We start from the raw sequence: 22,438 nt of genomic DNA, 5'->3' as shown, positions 1-22,438 counted from the left end.
CAAACAACTATATACATATACAATCTCTACAACAAAAGAGGGCAGAAGTCACTGTATTTTTCAAACGCAGCCAATGGCAGTGAAACTTATTATGCACGACATAATTAAATGATTTAGATAGCTTTGTCGTACTAGTAATAGCATAGGACAGAGCCTCAGGTTACTTATCCACATCATTTTTTACTTTATGCACGAGAATAGCTTATATGGAATGAGTTCACCCCTACCATAACGTTCCAGTTCAAGTTTCTTTTTACGTGTCATCGTTAGAAAATGGCATATAACAAAATAATATGTAGGAGATTCACTATTAATATTCTTGTAGTGCTTACTTTTTTAAGGATTTTTTAACATTGTCTCTATATCCATAAAATTCTTGAAATATTTTCGACAGTAAGACTATATATTATGGTTGGATCGTCTTTTTTAATATATCCCTATATAGATTTTCATTTTTATATTATTTTCAAAGATATATGGCTCATTTGGAAATACTTTTAAAATGATTTAGACCGCTTTTAGATAAAATATTTTCGAGTTTCAAAAGCACTTGAAGTGCTTTCTAATGTGTTTCTTCTAGAAAGCACTTTAAGTGATTTTTCAAGAATTACTTGTTTTTCATTAAGAATCAATTCCGAAAACATTTACATCAAAAATGATTTTAGCCATTTTACAACACATTTCCAAACGAGCTCATAAAGTTTCATTTACTAATGGGTTCGAACTCCGCTGACTCTCTAATCTAACTTTTAATCTAACAAACTTATCGTTTGACAAGAAAAAAAGTTAATAAATCATTTTTGGCACAAGGAAAATTAATACATCATTTTGACGAGCCTCTTCAATCTTAGCACGCTCTTTATGAGTACTTGGATGGGGGTCAAATTCCCATTATGTCTGCCTCCCCGTGAAGTTGTTACACTACTACAAAAAACATTTTGCGTGACGAAATAAGTTTGTTGCGCAAAGTACAATTTCGTCGTGCAAAATCTTGTGTGACGAAATTTTGGTTGCGCATGGTTCGTCTCACAAAGCTCGTGACGATAGGGTTTGCGCAACGAAAATTAATCTTCGTCGCGCAAAGCTACCTTGCACGACAAATTAGTTTGTCATGCAAAGTATCTTTGTGCGACGAAGTAGTTTGTCACAGAAAGTAGCTTCGCGTGATGAAGCAGTTTGTCGCGCAAATATACTTTACACCACTTTTGTTTATGCAACGAAATATTTGGTAGCACAAGATTTTTCGAATTTTTACTTTTTTTAATTTAACTTAATTGTATGATTTTATTTTTTTTAATCACTTTAATTTAAATTGACATATTCAAAATAAAATTACATATGAAAAATAGTGATCAAATTATCCAATATATATAATATATTCAAAATGTACGCATAAATTAACAGGGTAAAATAATAAAATCCTAATACAAGTCTATGCGGTGGTAGTCGCGGGGAATATGTTTCGATAGCGTCCTAATCCTCAACTTTAGCCGTCAAAGTCTCGACGATTCCCTACAAAAAAAAAAAAAATATGGTCAAATAACAAAATAATAACAAAAAATTGGAATAATCTCCCCTAAAATTGGTATACCCCAAATCCAACCCCAAACTCCATTCCTCATCCTATACTCGACCCCAAACCCCGCACCAAAAACATATACTAATGAAAAAAATTAAAATTTGGGGAGAATATACCTTTTGGCAAGATTGAGAGTGAGTGAGAATGAGAGGGAGGTGGAGTGAGTGTGAAAGAATTAGAGGAGATAGTGAGAGAGAGATGAGAGAGTGAGTGAGAGTGAGAGATAGTAAAGAGAGAGAAGAGAGATTAAGTGAGAGGAGTGAGTGTGAGAGAGAGGATTGGATTTGGGGAAAGGGAAAGAGAAAGGAGAGGTAAGAGTAGAGAAAGACATTGAGAAAATTGTGGAGGAGTTATTTTGGTTTTAAAAACCATATCACTTTGCGCGATGAAGGATATGAGTTTGCGCGACGAAATATTGGTCACGCAAAGTCTAAAAAAAAAAAAAAAAAAAATCCCATGTCCCATTTTTTTGCCCGCCCAAATTTTTAGAGTTTTGCGCAACAAAGTGTTGGTCACGCAAAGTTTTGCGTGACCACTTGAATAAAATTTTAAAAAAAAATTCCCGCGTCCCATTTTTGGTGGCCGCCCAAATTTTTAGAGTTTGGTCATGCTTAGTTTTGTGTGACAAAAAATTGGTCTCGCAAGGTCTTAAAAAAAAATCCCTCGTCCCATTTTTGACTCCTGGCCAAATTAAAGGATTTTGCGCAACGAATTATTGGTTCGTTGTGCAAATTTATAAAAATAATTTTTATAAATAATAAAATTTACTGAAAACATGACTTTGCTCCCTTCAAATTCAATTTTTTTTTTTTTTACATAAAACCCACAATAATATATTTTTCTAACAAAAACCCGATCAGCACTACAATAATAAATTTAAAGCTACTTAGTTAATATATATACCATTCAATTTCTTAAGTGTTATACTTACAAAATAAATAAATTTAAAGCTACTTAATATATATATATATACACACACACACACACCATTCAACGATCCAACTGTCAAACTTGTTTATACATACTTCGAGATCATATACGCCAAAAATTACAAAAAACAAAGATCAAGTAACGGACAAAACTTTTCAACGGTTATAAATAAAAAATCACGATTTAACGGTTATTTTAACTTCGATTTTGATGATTTTTTTACAGCTACACTCCTTGATCCTATATGAATACAATGACTAAATTCGATCTTCAATTTAACATATTTACACTAGTGGATTAATGAAAGTATAAATAAACTATAAGTGTTAGTGAATCTATTGTTTTGATGGGATACGCATTCTACGAAACTGGTTTCAACAATCCAACCGTCAAACTTGTTTGTATATATTTCGAGATCACATACGCCAAAAATCACAAAAAAAAAAAAAAAAAAAACATTCAAAGATCAAGTAACGGGACAAAACTTTTTGACGGTTATAAACGAAAAATCACGATTTAACGGTTATTGTAACTCTGATTTTGATGATTTTCAGCTACACTCCTTGACCCTATATGAATACAATGACTGAAGATCTTCAATTTAAAATATTTACACTAGTGGATACCACAAAATCTTATGTTATACTTAATGAAAATATAAATAAACTCTTTATGTGTTAGTGAATCTATTGTTTTGATGGGATATGCATTCTACCAAATTAGTTCAACGATCCAACCGTCAAACTTGTTTGTATATACTTCAAGATCATATACACTAAAAATCACAAGAAACAAACATTCAGAGATCAAGTAACGAGACAAAACTTTTTTACAGTTATAAAAGAAAAATCACGATTTAACGGTTATTTTAACTCCGATTTTGATGATTTTTTTACAGCTACACTCCTTGACCCTATATGAATACAATGACTAAATACGATCTTCAATTTAAAATATTTATACTAGTGGATACCACAAAATCTTATGTTATACTTAGTGAAAATATAAATAAACTCTTAAGTATTAGTGAATTAATTGTTGATGGGATACGCATGCTGCGAAATTAGTTTCAACGATCCAACCGTCAAACTTGTTTGTATACACTTCGAGATTATATACACCAAAAATCACAAAGAACAAACATTCATATACCAAGTAACAAGACAAAACTTTTCGATGGTTATAAACGAAAAATCACGATTTAACAGTTATTTCAACTCTGATTTTGATGATTTTTTACAGTTACACTCCTTGACCCTATATGAATACAATGAACTAATTTGATTGTCAATTTAAAATGTATTTTTCTAACAAAAATCCGATCCAACTACAATAATATATTTTTCTAACAAAAACCCGATCCAAACTACAATAATAAATTTAAAGCTACTTAATAAATATATAAATATACCATTCAATTTCTTAAGTGTTATGCGTACGAAATAAAAAATGAAAATAAATTGGTTTAGGCGACAAAATATTTGAATTACATTGCGCAAAGATTTAAACAAATAATGTTTTTATGTTATTTATTTTTTAAAGACTTTGCGCGACGAAGTTTAAATTTTCGTCATGCAAAGTCACTTTGGAGGACTATATATTTTTCGTCACGTAAGACTTTGCACAACAAAGCTTAGAATTTCGTCGCACAAAGTTTCGTCGCGCAAGATTTTGCATGACGAAGTCTAATGTTTCGTTGCGCAAAGTCATTTTGTGCGACGATGTGTTTTTCGTCACACAAGATTTTGCGTGATGAAGTTTAATGTTTCATCGCGCAAAGGTTTTTTTTTTTTTTACTAGTGTTTGTGCTGAACAAAAATGGGTCATTTTCAGCCTCCACATTTTGTTCCTTAGTTCTCCAATGCATGCAAAGAAACAACCATATACACATACAATCTCTACAACAAAAGAGGGCAGAAGTCACTGTCCTTTTCAAACGCAAACAATGGCAGTCAATGAAACTTATTATGCACGACATGATTAAATGATTTAGATAGCCTTGTCGTACTAGTACTAGCATAGGACAGAGCCTCAGGTTACTTATGCACATTATTTTTCACTTTCTGCACAAGAATGACTTATATGGAATGAGTTCATCCCCACCCGTAACGTCTCAATTCAAGTTTCTTTTCACGTGTCATCATTAGAAAATGGCATATAACAAAATAATATGTGGGAGATTCACTATTAATATTCTTGTAGTGTTTACTCTTTTAAGGATTCTTTCAACATTGTCTCTGTATCCATAAAATTCTTGAAATACTTTCGACAGTAAGATTATATATTATGGTTGGATCATCTTTTTTATTATATCCCTACATAGATTTTCATTTTTATATTATTTTCAAAGATATATGGCTTATTTGAAAATATTTTTAAAATGACTTAAACAACTTTTAGATAAAATATTTTCAAGTTTTACAAAACACTTGAAGTGCTTTCTTACGTGTTTCTTCTAAAAAGCACTTTAAGTGTCTTTTTCAAGAATTACTTTCATTTTCATTAAGAATAAATTCCAAAAATGTTTTTAGTCATTTTACAAAACATTTCCAAACGAGCTCATAAAGTTTCATTTACCATTGGATTCGAACTCCACTAGCTCTCTAATCTAACAATCTTATCGTCTGACAAGAAAATAAAATTAATACATCATTTTTGGCACAAAGAAAATTAATACATCATTTTGACGAGCCTCTTCAATCTCAGCACGCTCTTGCCTTGAGGAGTACCTGCATAGGGGTCAAACTCCCATGTCTGCCTCCCCGTGAAATTGTTTGTGCTGAACAAAAATGGGTCATTTTCACCCTCCCCAATTTTCAGCCTCCACATTTTCTTCCTTTGTTCTCCAATGCATGCAAACAAACAACTATATACACATACAATCCCTACAACAAAAGAGGGCAGAAGTCACTGTCATTTTCAAACGCAACAAATGGCAGTCAATGAAACTTATTATCCACGACATGATTAAATAATTTATCGTGTTTTCTTCCTTTGTTCTCCAATGCATGCAAACAAACAACTATATACACATACAATCCCTACAACAAAAGAGGGCAGAAGTCACTGTCATTTTCAAACGCAACAAATGGCAGTCAATGAAACTTATTATCCACGACATGATTAAATAATTTATCGAACTAGTACTAGCATACACTACTACAATGTTAGCTTTAGGTGGCGGATATTAAAAAAATCATGTCGGTTATATCCGATATAAAGTCCTGACGGATATTTAATGGTGGATATCAAAAAAATATTGTCGGTTGCGCTTATAACCGACAAAAATTGATTATTTTATTATTTTACTTTCTGGCGGTTATTATTTTAGTATTCTGACGGTTATAACCGACATAAATGAAAATTTTATTATTTTAATATGTTATATTTATTAAAAATAAATAAATAAACACTTATTTTTAAAAAAAAATTTCACTCATGACCCTAAAATCTAATGAACCCAATTCCCACGAGCCATAAATTTTCTGAGAGAATAATAACAGCAGACTGAAATTTGAAACTCTATCATTTTTGTAATAAGGATTATGCTCCCTCACAGGCAAGGAACAAGATACAAAGAAATTCAAACAATTTTTTTTCAATGCATCACAAAGCATATTGTCTGACACATAAACATACATGAACATGTGGTGTACTCTATCATGTCTGATTTTATTATTTTAAAATGTTATATTGATTAAAAATAAACACATGCTTTAAATATTTTTTTCTTATATAATCGGAGCTGTAAAAAATCATTAAAATCTTTAAAATTGTGATTTTTCATTAAAATCGGGTCGAGGAGTGTAGCTGCAAAAAAAATCATTAAAATCAGAGCTAAAATAACCGTTAAATTGTGATTTTTCATTTATAACCGTCGAAAACTTTTGTTCCGTTGCGTAATCTCTGAATGTTTGTTTTTTTACAATTTTTTATGTATGCAATCTCGAAGTGTGTACAAATAAGTTTTATGGTTGGATCGTTGAAAAAGTTTCGTAGAATGCATATCGCATCAAAACGGTAGATTAAACAAACACTTAAGAGTTAATATTATACTTCCATCAAGTATAAAGTAAGATTTGTGGTATCCACTAGTGTAAATATTTTAAATTGAAAATTAAATTTATTCATTGCATTCTTATTGACACATTACGGCTCAGGGCGGATCACTTCCCGAGCCCGCTCTACCACTGTAGCACAATATTGTCCGCTTTGGGTTTACCATTCCCTCACGGTTTTGTTTTTGGAAACTCACGAGCAACTTCCCAGTGGGTCACCCATCATGAGATTGCTCTAGCCCCCTTCTCGCTTAACTTCGGAGTTCCTACGGAACCTGAAACCAATGAGCTCCCAAAAGGCCTCGTGCTAGGTAGGGATAGGAATATACATATAAGGATCACTCCCATGGGCGATGTGGGATGTCACAATCCCGGCCCAGGCGGGACCACTTCCTGGGCCTGACTCCACCGTCGTAGCACAATATTGTCCGCTTTGGGCTTATCATTCCCTCATGGTTTTGTTTTTGGAAACTCACGAGCAACTTCTCAGTGGGTCACCCATCATGGGATTGCTCTAGCCCCCTTCTCGCTTAACTTCGGAGTTCCTACAAAATCCGAAGCCAGTGAGCTCCCAAAAGGCTTCGTGCTAGGTAGGGATAGGAATATACATACAAGGATGACTCCCCTGGGCGATGTGGGATGTCACACTTATAGGGTCGAGGAGTGTAGCTATAAAAAATCATCAAAATCGAAGCTAAAATAACCATTAAATTGTGATATTTCGTTTATAACCATCGAAAACTTTTGTTCCGTTACCTAATATTTGAATGTTTGTTTGTTTGCAATTTTTTACGTATGCAATCTCGGAGTGTGTAAAAATAAGTTTGACGGTTGGATCGTTGAAAAACGTTTCGTAGAATGCGTATCGCATCAAAACAGTAGATTAACCAAACACTTACAGTTAATGTTATACTTCCCCATCAAGTATAAAGTAAGATTTTGTAGTATCCACTAGTGTAAATATTTTAAATTGAAGATCGAATTCGTTAATGCATTCTTATAGGGTTGACGAGTGTAGCTGTAAAAAAATCATCAACATCGGAGCAAAAATAACCGTTAAATTGTGATTTTTCGTTTTTAACCGTCGAAAATTTTCGTTTTGTTACCTAATCTCTGAATGTTTGCCTTTTGTGATTTTTTACGCATGCGATCTCGGAGTGTGTACAAACAAATTTGACGGTTAGATCATTGGAAAAAGTTTCATAGAATGTGTATCGCGTCAAAACGGTAGATTAAATAAACACTTAAGAGTTAATGTTATACTTCCATTAAGTATAAAATAAGATTTTGTGGTATCCACTAGTGTAAATATTTTAAATTGAAGATCCAATTTATTCATTGCATTCTTATAGGGTCGAGGAGTGTAGCTGTAAAAAATCATTAAAATCGGAGCTAAAATAACCGTTAAATTGTGATTTTTTATTTATAACCGTCGAAAACTTTTGTTCTTTACGTAATCTCTGAATGTTTGTTTTTTACGATTTTTTATGTATGCAATGCCTTAGTGTGTACAAATAAGTTTGACGGTTAGATCATTTTAAAAAGTTTCATAGAATGTATATCATGTCAAAACGGTAGATTAAATAAACACTTAAGAGTTCATGTTATACTTCCATTAAGTATAAAATAAGATTTTGTGGTATCCACTAATGTAAATATTTTAAAATGAAAATCAAATTTATTCATTGCATTCTTATAGGGTTGACGAGTGTAACTGTAAAAAATCATCAAAATCGGAGCTAAAATAACCGTTAAATTATGATTTTTCGTTTATAACCGTCGAAAACTTTTGTTCTGTTACCTAATCTTTGAATGTTTGCTTTTTGTGATTTTTTACGTATGCGATCTCGGAGTGTGTACAAATAAGTTTGATGGTTAAATCATTGAAAAAAGTTTCGTAAAATGCATATCGCATCAAAACGGTAGATTATACAAACACTAAGAGTTAATATTATACTTCCATTAAGTATAAAATAAGATTTTGTGGTATCCACTAGTGTAAATATTTTAAATTGAAGATCGAATTCGTTCATTGGATTCTTATAGGATTCTTTCAACATTGTCTCTATATCCATAAAATTCTTGAAATATTTTCGACAGAAGATTATATATTATGGTTGGATCACTTTTTAATATATCCCTATATAGATTTTCATTTTTATATTATTTTCAAAGATATATAACTCATTTGGAAATATTTTAAAATGCCTTAGACCATTTTTTGAGAAAATATATATTATCGAGTTTCAAAAGCACTTAAAGTGTTTTCGTATGTGTTTCTTCTAGAAAGCACTTTAAGTTCTTTTTCAAGAATTACTTGCATTTTCATTAAGAATCAATTCCAAAAACATTTACACCAAAAATGCTTTTAGCCATTTTACAAAATATTTCCAAACGAGCTTATAAAGTTTCATTTACTAATGGATTCAAACTCCACTAGCTCTCTAATCTAACAAACTTATCGTTTGACAAGAAAAAAAAAATTAATACATCATTTTTGGCACAAAGAACGGACAGTATCGGTTACTCACTTGAATGGATAATTAGGCGTGCAAGTAACCAATTGCGTGAAACCACTGGAATAGATAATTGTGCATCCAAGCACCCAAGTACACGATAAATGTGTCCATTAATATGATTGGTTTGTCCTTGAAAAAACAAAGGCTTTTTTTTATTAGCACTCCACATAATGTTGAATGCATCTCACATTAAAATTTAATTTAAGTGACTTATGTAACCTACTATGAAAATACAATTTCAACCTTATAAGATTTAAAGAAAATAAGAAATTTCTAAATACACCCCAAATTACTTTTAACGTATTATTTATCTTCTTCAACTATTAAAACCCCTCTCACCCTCCACTCCATTGTTGAATAAAATTCTAACCATTGAAACTGTAAACACATTGATTGAGAAAAAATTTAACAAATGGAACATGATATCAATATTTCGAGAGCTTCACATGAGGTGAATTTTCATATTTGTCATTGTTTTAATTATTCAACGACATCGGTAATTATTTAAGCCTGCTTTTAGTGTCCATACTACCCAATTTCATAGGAGGCCAACCCAACAATGCCTTTTCCGTTCTTATTCATCTTCTGGGGTTTACTTTTGCTCTGTTAGGTTCATCCCAATTGCCATTTTTTAGCCGAAATCCTTTTTTGTTCGCAAAAGGCTTAAGAGACACAGAAAAGGAGATTGGTTGTGATTACCCAATGAAATTCAAGCTCAACAAATTGGATTGTAGACTTCTCTTTTTAGAGAATGTTAGGGTTTTAATCCCAAGTCAATTTAATTTATAAAAATTGAAAATGAGTATCATAAGATTTGAAGAATGTGGGGGTGGTGTATGTGGAAAATATTAGGTGTATGAGAATGTGGGGTGTAAGGGTATTACGAGAAAGTATGTGGGGTGTATTAAGATAATTTTTAATTGAAAAAGCAAATATAAGGTATATTAAGTATGTGGGTTTAATCAACAATATGTGGAGTGTTAATAGAATAAGCCAGAAAAAATATTAATGGTTTCTCAGAAAAATTGTTTCTCTGTTAATTAATTTTCTGTTAAGCTTTAGTCTTCATTCAGATAAGATAATATGCTATATTTCTTTTACCAACTTCACAGGGTAGCTCAATCTGTTACTCCTTGTGAAAGATGGGTTCAATCCATTCCAATTTTTTGCAGAATTTTAGAGCATGTTTGGTATATATCCTACCCAAAAACTTTGATTGTTTCTAAAAATAATTTTCAAATAACATCACTTAAACAGTTTTCTTTTAAGTCTCAAAATTTCATAAATATGTTTGGTTGAATTTTTAAAAATAATTTTTTTTTTAGTTTGAATTCAAACTTCCTTTAACAAAAATTGGAGGAGAGAAATAATTGGGAAGGAGAAAAGAGAGAGGAAATAGTTGGCAAGGAGAGAGAAAGACAAGGAGAGGACGAGAAGGATAGGGAGAGAGCAAAAAATTATGGTGAGAAAGGAGTGAGAAGAAAGAGAGTGATGAGAGACAGAGACAAGACAAAAGCTAAAGAGAGAGAAGACAAGGTGTGACGTGGGAAGAGAAGAAAGAGAGGGTTGGGAGAGAAAAAAAGAGAAGGTTAGGAAGGAGCAAAAGAAAATGTTGAGGAGAGAGCAAGAAAAGTCTAAAAACTCACTTTTAGTGTTTTTAAGAAATAGTCGATATTTTTAAGTTAGTTTTGAATCCAATTTTTAAAAGGAGTCCTACCAAACAATAATTCAAAGCCTCAAACTCAAAAAGTGTATTTAAGTTAATAAAGTTGAACTTAAGTAGGATACCAAACAAGCCCTTAACAACTCAAATGGGTTTAAGGATTGCTTGAAAGGGACTCGAAGAAATGGTCAAGTCTGCTTGGATATTGTTTTAAAAGGCGAAGGCATTGACGAGTGTTTCATGAATAGCCCTACCTAAACGAAAGCCTTGAGATGTGACCTAGTATTTCTTGTTAGAAGAAGGGTTTAGTTTTCCAAATATCCCCTTTCTTAAGTTTCCAAAAATTTGACTTTTTGATAACTTGTTGATAATCGAAATTTAGAAAATGACAACCAAGCATGCTCCTATGGTAGTAGAAGAAGGGTTTAGTTTTTCAAATATCTCCTTTCTAAAGTTTCCAAAAAGAGACTAACTTGTTGAATAATAGAAAATTTCTTAAGTTTCCAAAAAAAGACTTTTTGATAACTTGTTGAATAATAGAAAATGACAGCTTTATACTATATATCTTATCCAATTCTTAGTTATCATTTATGGCTCATTCTATTAACACCTCACATATTGTTGATTAAACCCCACATACTTAATACACTTCATATTTGTTTTTTCAATTAAAAATTATCTTAATACACCCCCACATACTTTCTTATAATACCCTTACACCCCACATTCTCGTACACCTAATATTTTCCTCATACACCCCACATTCTTCAAATCTTATAATACTCATTTTCAATTTTTATAAATTAAATTGACTTGGGATTAAAACCTAACATTCTCTAAAAAGAGAAGTCTACAATCCAATTTGTTGAGCTTGAGTTTCATTGGGTCATCACAACCAATCTCCTTTCTCTTAAGCCTTTTGCTAAAAAATGGCAACTAGGAGGAACCTAACAGAGCAAAAGTAAACCCTAGAAGATGAATAAGAACGGAAAAGGCATTGCTGGGTTGGCCTCCTATGAAATTGGGTAGTATGGAAAGTAAAAGCAGACTTAAATAATTACCGATGTCGTTGAATAATTAAAACAATGACAAATATGAAAATTTACCTCATGTGAAGCTCCCGAAATATTGATATCGTGTTCCATTCATTAAATTTTTTTCTCAATCAACGTGTTTATAGTTTCAATAGTTAAAATTTTATTCAACAATGGAGTGGAGGGTGAGAGCGGTTTTAATAGTTGAAGAAGATAAATAATACGTTAAAAGTAATTTGGGGTGTATTTAGAAATTTCTTATTTTCTTTAAATCTCATAAGGTTGAAATTGTCATTACATAGTAGGTTACATAAGCCTCTTAAATTAAATTTTAATGTGAGGTGCATTCAACATTATGTGGGGTGCTAATAAAAAAAGCCTAATTTATTGGTTATATTGTGAGAATTATGATATTTTGAATTGAATTTTTAATGTAAGACTTTCAACTTCCTTTGGGAAAAAGGGTGACCAAATGGATGAATTTTGGAGTAATTTTAATTGGAGAACGTATGTGAGTCGCTTAGCTTGATCATGTCAAAATATCATATTTTTCTATCAAGTGATTATTTTCTAGCAATTAAATAAATGAGCAATGCGCGATGTTAGAAAGTGACTTTTTTGGCTTCATTGTAATTTTTGGAACCTAAGATGACCTCTTTTGGGTTTAGGCCTTTCTGGAGAAGTGTTCAGATTATTCCTAGCTTCAAAATGAGCTATGATAAGCCAGATTTGGAGGAGATTTGGATCCAAAACGTGACTGTACAGATTCTGGGCAGATTTCATCAGTTTGGGACTATGTTTCCTAGTTTTTTTTAATTTATTTACTTTCCTAGTTTTATTGTAAAACTTTTTCTAGGAATGATTTTATTTTCTAGTAGTATAAACAAGGCTATTTAGCCATTAGGTTTAAGAACGCATCAATTTGGAGAACTTGGCTAGGCTTTGACGATTTGTATTCTTCTTTCAAGGTGCTTTCTATCCTTTTTCTAATTTCAATAAAATTCATTTTGTTTTATGATTGTTCGTAACTAATTTTTCTTTGCTAGGGCGAGGCCACGAGTTTTAGCATGAATATGTAGTCTTTATTCAATTGCTTATGATGTTATGCACGCTTACTTTAAATTGTTAATCACTGTGTTTAAACTGTTTCTATGTCTTAATGATTAGCTACCATTATGATGTTTAGATAAGTAATCGGATGCAATTCGGTCGGAATATCACCGGAAGATTGAGTATTGCTTCTTGTGATTGATAATGGTAATTTCACCTAAGGTGAATATCACGCTCTTAGGGGTTGCATGGTTTTTCAAAATGTTTTCATGTAACTTAATGAGTCTTGCATGCTTACATTTGATTAGAGTATCACTGATGGATTGCATATTAGATATATGTTCTTACTTAAATATCATGATGATAATATGCATTAGGAAAACCTAACCTTCAAAGTTGCATGTGTAATTCATATGTAATTAGTAAAATTACATAAGATTGTTAAGGTGACAGCTGAACCCTAGGCTTTTACAATTTGGTTTTAAAAACATTTTCTTTTGTTTTGTTTACTTTGCTAACTTATTTAATCACTTTAATTATTTTTTTTTTAATATTTTAGGTCATAAAATCAACCCTTTCCAAACTTTGTTTTCAAGTAATTAATTAAGATTTGATTTTTACATAAATTATTCATTCAATCCATGTGGAGAACGACCTTACTAGAGCCGACTATACTACGATTACCTTGTACTCTTACAAGTATTTTTAAGTGTTTTTATCCCTACTTTTGCTTGTGGTAAAGATCCTATCAAAAAATTGGCATCGTTGCCGGGAATTTTTTTAAATAATTTGTGCTTATCATATTATTAGTTAATTATTTTTGTACCTAACTTTTATTTACTTGATTTTTTTTTTTTTTTAGGTTACAACTTGTTGATTTTGAGAGCAGTGCAACGATGGAATTTGTACCTTATCCTGGATTCGATGTACAACTAGGAGGATCACCTTTATGGGTCACATCTGCAGAATGGGGTTTTATGGAATTAAACCTACAATTTGTGCACTTTGTTGTTTGAAGACCCATGAAATTTTGCAGTGCCCTGAAAGAGAATATTTTCCTGAGTTTGTCCAAAAGCATATCAACATGAGAATTGACTCAAAAAGGCATTGGAAAAATCCCTATGCAGAATTCTACACTCCAAGTTTGAAAAAGCATCTTGAGCAGTATTTTGCGCAGCCTAATGTGCCACACAAGCTTTCGATGGAGGCCGAACTCTCTAAATTGTTGGAATCAACTAAGTTGTACTTTGAAATAACCAACCAAGGATTTCAGATTCAAGCATTAAACTGTGGGAAAAACTATGATTGTGAAATCCCGTTCTTGGATTTCACTATTGTAATTTACGTATTTCGTATTCGCGGTATTTTATAGTATTTTTGCGAATTTAAATTAATTTTTTATTTTAATTACTTAAGTACAAAGTTTGAATTTTTGAAAAATAATTATTTATAATTCGTAGACCTTCGGGGGTCACTCTTAATGTTTTCGAATTGAGCTCGACACCACAAGCACATAGGCAAAGGGCGTTCATGAATTGAAATGAGGAATGAGAAGTTACGGACGTTAGAAGTTTCTTAAATAAAATAAGGAATTAATATTTTTGGGGTTCCAATTACTTTGGAAAGGGACCAATTAGAAGAGAAAAGAAAAGAAAAGAAAGAAAAAAAAAAAAAAGATTAGAAGCTGCCAGACAGAAGTAAGAGAGAAGGAAAATGAGAGTTGCGGGAGAGAAAGGATGGGGGAAAGGACCAATGAGAAAGGGAAAGAAGGAGGGAAAAGGAGGGAGAGGAGAAGCATGGAATTGCCTCGACCCATTTTGCTGCTTCCCAACCTGACGAAAACAAGGGTTTCCAATGCATTTCCAGGCCAAAATCTGGTGAATTACACCAATTAAACACCTAAGAAATACCCCAAAATCTTCCCTCTTCCATTTTCATCAAAAATCTGATATCAATTTGGTCATATTTCGCGAGAATTGAAACCAAGGGCTTCGTGGGGTGCATTGCGGCGATTTGCCGTTTCTGAAAGGTATTCCAGTGATTATCACCACCAAAATTTTTCCCTTAGACCCAGAAGCAAACCCCAAACAAGTATGGGCTCAGTGGAGTTGATAATTTGATGAATTGAAGCACACCATTTCAAAGGTTTTCGGCAAATCGGCGTGGTTTTTAGGCGTTTCCCAGCCGAATTGGACTTTGGACCAGGTATGAAAAATATTCCTCTCTTTGAGTTGTACATTTCTGCAAAATTTGGTGAATTTTAGAGTTGGTCGGAATTTGGGGTTTTTGTTCACCGGAAACCGCAACTTGCGGCGGCACGTGGCCTGTGGGCCGACACTACCTTTTTAAGTTAAATTTGATTTTCTAATTTCAAATTTGATAGCCGTTGATATAGTTCAATAGTTTGAACTTAGTATGGAATATTAAACCACTTGACCCTTTTATGATTCGACTATCCGACCGTTGAATCGTCACCAAACTCTAATGCATTATAGTACATAATATTTAAGGATCTTAGGAACTTACGGATCGGGAATCCGATGTATGGATCTTCCCAAATTGAATTTCTAAGTTTGTTAGATCAAACGTCGACCGCCACGTAATTTTAGCAATTGGTGGAGATCTGACTGTTTGATCATTCCAAAATTTTAGAATACTGTTCTAGATGGTTAATGAGACTCTTGAGAAATTACGGATCAGAAATATGATAGGCGGATCTTCCGGATTAGATTACTAGGGTTGTGGACCCCACCGTTGATTGAAAGTTGACTTTTGGTAAACATGTTTAGAATCATTTTTTAAAATACTAAATTCATACTATTATAGACTAAATGAAGTCTAGTGGGCCTACGTTGGTTAGTGAGTGACTATAATATGGGTGATTTCTATTGAATTGTTATTTTTGCTTTAGCCATTGATCTATGTTTATTAATTGTGATTCGACTGTAGCTTGGAAATGTTTATGATATGTGGTTTGAATTGTATGATTGGTATAATGTGTATGAATGTGGGAACACCGGATCACTTAAACTTGGTGACCCGTCCCGGTTCCCATCACCTTCTTCGGTGGTTTTCGTCAGTTTTTCCGGCGAACCATGTCAAACCACCCTTGGGAAAACACTCCATGGCCTTCCCTCTACCCATTTCACCCCAAAATTTGATGAAATTTGACCTTAGAAATTGTGAAACTGCACGGGTGGGGTACGACCGGGTTTGTGGTGGCAATCCATCAAACCTGAAGAAAACTCCCACCACCACCACCATCAATGGACTCCCCTCACCCTCAGGAACAAAGGCCAGGCCTTGGTTAGGGAGGCCGATCACTGGAATTGACAGATCGAGGTTCACCTCTTTTCAGGGTTTTCGACGTTTCGAGGCCTTTTCCAGCCACTTCCCTGCCGAACTAGGTTCGGCTTAGGTATGAAAAATGTTCCTCTCCTTGAGTTGTACATTCCTGCAAAATTTAGTATTTTTTTGTGATAGTTGAATTTTCCCGCGAGTCAGGGCGACCAACCGCCACCCGCAGTAGTGAATGTGGCGGCGCATGGCCAGTGAGCCGACACTGTCTTTTTATGTGAATTTCAACATTCTAAATGTGAATTTCAATATTCTAAGTACGTATTTGATATCCATTTGGCATGTTTCGATTATTAACACTAATGTTGGATATTTCAGTTAATAGAATATTTTTCGGAACTGAATTTGAAATTTAAATGTGAACTACGAATGGCTTGATCCCTCTGAAGGGTACATAGGTAGTCTAACGAGAAGTTAGATGCAGCCATACAATAAACGAGGTTAATTAATCGAGTTTTGACCTCTTGTTGGGAAATTAAAGTGAAGAGGAGAAATTGGTGTTAAACTAAAAATATAAACGTATGTTTTTTTATAAGTAAATTTAGTGGTAGACTTTTATGAGTAATTAAGGAACTTTTAATGAAAGAATAATGTGTAATGATATCAAATTAAACAAGACTTTGAATTGGGCCTATCATCGGAACTATTTCCTGAAAATAAATATTTCGAGGGCAGGGTGTTAGACCATCAGCCTAGTCCATCAAATTTAAAGAAAATTAGGGTCAGTTTCGTGAAAGCCAAAATTTCTCGTAGAGAAATTTTGCCAGTGCAGAGGTTGTGGGTATTAAATACAACGTTCAAGTTAATTCGAAAGAGACGTAAGCCTCGCTGGAAGGGACCCAATTGGATTACAAAGATTCATTCACATAGAAGTGCTGATATGAAGAATTCAGCAACTGAATTTAAATGCATAATTGATAAAAAAATCAACACATTATGTACTTACTGTCGCCTTACGATGCTGCTAAGGAGTGGTTGATTCTAAAAGAACAAGTGACGTGATCAACGACGTCCTTCCAATCCATCTAGCTATAGACTTTAACTAAAGCGCTTATTATGAGGCAACCCAATTTTTTCTAACGTTTTTCTTTTTATTTTCGTGCTTTTATTTCAATTACAAAAATAAAGTTGCAGCGGCCTGGGTTTCGTTTCAGGCAGGGAGGAGATGAAAAGAATGCAGCTGCTAGCACGCTCGGGTTTGTGAAATGAAGATTGAAGCTGCTAAATCAGCTTTTATAGATGCTGTTGCGAGAGTTTGACACACGTGTGCAGAAGGGTCCACGTATGGCAGATCAAGTTTCATGCACGTGTTTGCTCACAGATACATCAGTAGAGACATGCAAGCACACACAAGTACAGATTCATGAGCATGCAGAAATCATATTCATAGAGATAAATCACAGAGATGCAGCACAGAATTTCACAGATATTCATTAGCATGAATGCACGTATTCCTTAGTCTTTTCTCATTTATTTTGTTTTTCTGTTAACTCTTTTTTGTTTTAGTTATTTTCTCTTTAATTTTCTTTTCATGTTATTTTAGTTCAGGTTGTTTTTATCGACTATATTCTTTTTGTCGCTTTCTTTATTTTTATTTATTTTCCACACTTTGAGGACAAAGTTCCGTTTAAGTTTGGGGCTGGGAAAGTATAAATTTTAGGTTTTTAATTTTTGAGTTAGTAAATCTATTTATTATTTTAAACTTTAGAACAAATGGACATGGTGAATGTTAATTCCACAATAAAGTCTTTTCTATTTATTGTTACTTAGACACTAATTCATGAGTTATACTTTGAAAATTTGCACATGCACACCAACATGGTCTGTGGGGAGTGAGATTGAAACACTTACATTTCGTCTGAGTTAATTTTAATTTTTGTTCTAAATAAAGTTTTAGCTTTTGTTATAAATAATTGTTATCAATAAAGTAATAATTGTTCTACTGAGACTTTGCTTAGTAACCGGGCCAATCTTGCCTGATCAATAGTGATTCTCGCATCAAAAGGTTGAGTCTTGGCATGGGGAAGAGTGGTTAGTTGATTTCGTAGCATTTTCAGTTTGAGTTAGTAAGTCCTTAGGGGTGTTCTAACCTAGTGCCCTAAAGCCTTTTGGCTGGGAAGTCATTGACCTAAAACTCGTTACATGAGTTAAATCAAAAGCTTAATGAAACTAGCATTGCACGACCATCACTATTGCTAAAAAAAAGGAGAAAAAAATGATAAACAAAAAACTGAGAAAAGGTGAAAAGAAAAAAGGAAAAAATTTGAGTTTGAAGTTTGAATATGTTTGAATAAAAACAACAAGAGGTAGGGATTTTAGTCGAGTCTCCTTAATTTTGTTGGTTCATTTTACACCAAAGGAAGTTCATGAATTCTTTTCTAATTGATTATAAATAGCTTGGACCCTATGGTGGGATTAGTTGGAACTTTCTGAAAGATGTTCAAATTTTTGTTTTTTATGATTGGCAACTTGAAGGTGAAAATTGTCTTAGCCAGTTTTGTTTAAGTTTTAGCTTGTTAGCTTTAGTTTTTGTTTTCTAGTTTTGTTTTGCTTGAGGACAAGTAAAAAGCTAAGTTTGGGGGTATTTTGATGAGTAGATTTTATACTATATATTTTACCTAATTCTTAGTTATAATTTATTTGTTATTTTGTGAGAATTTTGATAATTTGAATTGTATTTTCAACAGCCAAGCAGGCTCCTATGGTGAAGAAATTCTTAGGTCGGCCACTCGGACCACACAAGGCATGCGGCACTTCTCACGAGTCAAAAATACAACGGGATCCGCAGATACTGTCCCTGCGAAGTTGGTTCCACTCGGTTGCCTGATGCCATATGCAGCCACCGCACAGAACAATGGCTCTGACAGAACAAATTGAAATACTCTTGTCCTACCAAAACCTACCTACATAAATACAATACACCTTACCACACACGCAACAAGATAATAACGAAGCCAAGCATTTGCATGTTTCTGTAATTTTTCATTACCAAAATGAAGAACGGAAGACGAGAACTTGTGAACAACACAACTGCTTGATCAATAAACCACAAAAAAAAAAAAGGAAAATAAAACAAATTCCACAATTCTACTTCTTGATACATCTGACAGAACAAACACACAAGTCTAAGATCCGAAAAAGATTGTACAAAGATTAAGAACGGAAAATCCTCCATATTGCAACTACTGATAGAAAAAAAAGTTCCGACCAGCGTGTGTAACAACAGCTCTTCGTCACAACAGAAGTTCAGAGTTTGTTCCATCTCTTTATTCTATCTGACTAATGTCCATAGTCCTGCAACCGACTGCATGTACATAACTATACATCATACTAGCTGGAGAGCCGTTCAACCAATATCATCTATCATGACCAAATGATTTACTTCCATTTTTATTAAGGATCGATTTCAAAAATATTTACACCAAAAACGCTTTCAGCCATTTTAAAAACATTTCGAAACGAGCTCGTAAAGTTCATTTACTAATGAGTTTTACACAATCTTAGAATCAAATTAATACATCATTTTTGGCACAAGGAACAGACATCCGTTACTCACTTGAATGGGTAATTATGCGTGCAAGTATCCAAGTGCACACGCAATAAACGTGTCCATTAATATGATTGGTCTCTCAAAAAAAATTGTTGCTCTCTTTAGTAAGATGGAGATGAGTGCAGGCAACAGCTTAATTAATTTTCTGTTAAGCTTTAATTTTCAATCAGATAAGATAATATGCTATATTTCTTTTACCAACTTCACATGGTAGCTCAATCTGTTACTCCTAGTGAAAGGTGGGTCCAATCCATTCCAATTTGTACAGAATTTTAACGACTCGAAAGGGTTTAAGCATCGCTCGAAAGGGACTCGAATTGTTCTAAATCATGAGAAAAAATGGTCAAATCTATCTGGGTCTATGCGTGGCTAAGGGGTTTGTGTGTGAAATACAATGTTTTAAAAGGCAAAGGCACCAAATGGGTAGAAAATTTATCAAACTCATGAACTGGAAAAATGAAAAAAAAAATTGCAAAACCCTAATTAATCATCCTACATATATGAACAATAATAAAGAAAATAGAATTGTGTTTTGCTTACGTAATGGTGATTTTTCCGTAGATATTAGGGAGACTTTTGCCAACAATCTCATCCAAGCATTACATACCCCATCGGCAAATTAAGAAGATATTTCATTGTTTTTGTTATTGGCTTAAAGTCTGCAGGTAGTTTGTTTTACAACTAGTTTTTTTTTTTTTTTTTTTTTTGTCAAACGATAGATTTATTAGATTAGGGAGCCGACGGAGTTTAAACTCATGTCGTGGTGCAAGAGCGTGCAAGAGCAACACTCCTCTCCACAAATAGTTAGGGTTTCTTCCATTTTTAAAATTTATTTTTATATTTTATGTTTTTTCAGTCTTATTTTTTGTCATTAATCTCTATTAATTAATAAAACACTCATTGTCAACCAAAATTATCAGTTTAACCCTCTAATTAAAACAAAACATGAATAAGAAATATGAGGCAGAAATGTAATTTCACACAACCAAATTTTGCTTTTTTTTTTCAATGCGTCACCTACATGTGATGTTAAAATACCTTCAATATTTATTAAAAAAATTAATTTAAAAAAAAAAACCAAAAACAAAAACCTCTCACTCCCCCCACATTCTCTCTCTCTCTCTCTCTCTCTCTCTCTCTCTCTCTCTCTCTCTCTCTCTCTCTCTCTCATTTTCCAAAAAAATGTGTTCATACACACAAAGTGTGTAGGCAAATGCTAGTATTAGTTAAAATCCCCATAAGCTTCCATGTCATTTCATAAATAAATAAGAACCCTTTGATGCTATAAAATCTAAAGGCTACAAGGAAGTGTAAAAATATTTGTAAGATATGTAGAGTCTTAAAAGGAAAGAAAAAAAAAAGATAACATAACGTCTTTTTAATAAAAGAATATATTGCCACTTAGTACTATAGTCTAACGATATTCCTCTTTACTTGTAAATGAGAGGTCTTAGGTTCGATTCTCGTTAAATGTATGCTAGCCCATTGTGAGGCTTAGCGCCGTAGCCCAATCCCTCACCCTCTTAGGGCTAGTTTAGTAGTATTGTGCTTCAAAAATAAATAAATTGTTATGTTATGTTGTGAGATTAAATAGCTTAAAAATATGTAAAAACGGTTTTAATAAAAATAAAAATAGTGTCTGAGTATTTGGTAACTTTTAGACAAACTGCTGTGAATATGTTAAAGACTAAAAAATAATAATATTTAATGTCAAATATTAAATTGTCAAAGAAAATAATGTAAGGGCATAATTGCAATTTTATAAAATTGTGGGGGTATACTTGTCATTTAAAAATTTATTAAATGGACTGATTAGTATGAATCTAAAATATATGGTACATATGTCAAATTATGGAGAAACTCTAAGGTCCGCAAGTCGGACCAACTCACCCCTACAGACCCAGACACAAAAACCTTCCCTTTACCTCATCCCCTATTTTGTCATGTTAACCTGGACCACTTTTGATCCATCACTCTCTCACACCACCCCCAATCCAGGTGCCGTACACAAGAACATCTCTTAATTGTGACTTGTTTGCAAAGGAGGAATGACCTAGTATCTCTCGTTAGAAGAAGGTTTTAGTTTTCCAAATATCCCCTTTCTTAAATTTCCCAAAAAAGACACTTTGATAATTTGTTGAATAATAGAAAGGGGTGTGATATCCACACACCCCTTTTTATTTCTTCCACACATTTTTAGTTTTCGACTGTCGAATCAGATGAACTGAAAAAGATCAACAGACAGAAATTAACAAGGGTGTGTGAGAAGTAACCCCTAATAGAAAATAACAGCCAAGCAGGCTCCTATGGTGAAGAAATTCTTAGGTCCGGACAATCGGACCACACAAGGCATGTGGCACTTCTCACAAGTCACAAATACAACGGGATCCCCAGATGCCAGATTACGGTCCCTGCGAAGTTGGTTCCACTCGGTTGTCTGATGCCATATGCAGCCTCCGCACAGAATGATGGCTCTGACAGAACAAATTGAATACTATGTCCTATCAAAACCTACAAACATATATACAAGACACCCTACCATACACGCAACATGATCATAACGAAGCAAAGCACTTGCAAGTTGCATATCTCTGTAATTTTTCATTACCAAAATGAAGAACGGAAGACGAGAACTTGTGAGCAACACAGTTAATTGATCAATAAAATAAAAAATAAAAAAATAAAAAAATAAAAAAAG

The sequence above is a fragment of the Pyrus communis genome, chromosome 8 (assembly GCF_963583255.1).
Source record: "Pyrus communis chromosome 8, drPyrComm1.1, whole genome shotgun sequence".
Taxonomy (NCBI): Eukaryota; Viridiplantae; Streptophyta; class Magnoliopsida; order Rosales; family Rosaceae; genus Pyrus; species Pyrus communis.
The sequence above is the reverse complement of the archived record's forward strand: the minus strand, read 5'-3'. Positions refer to the sequence as shown.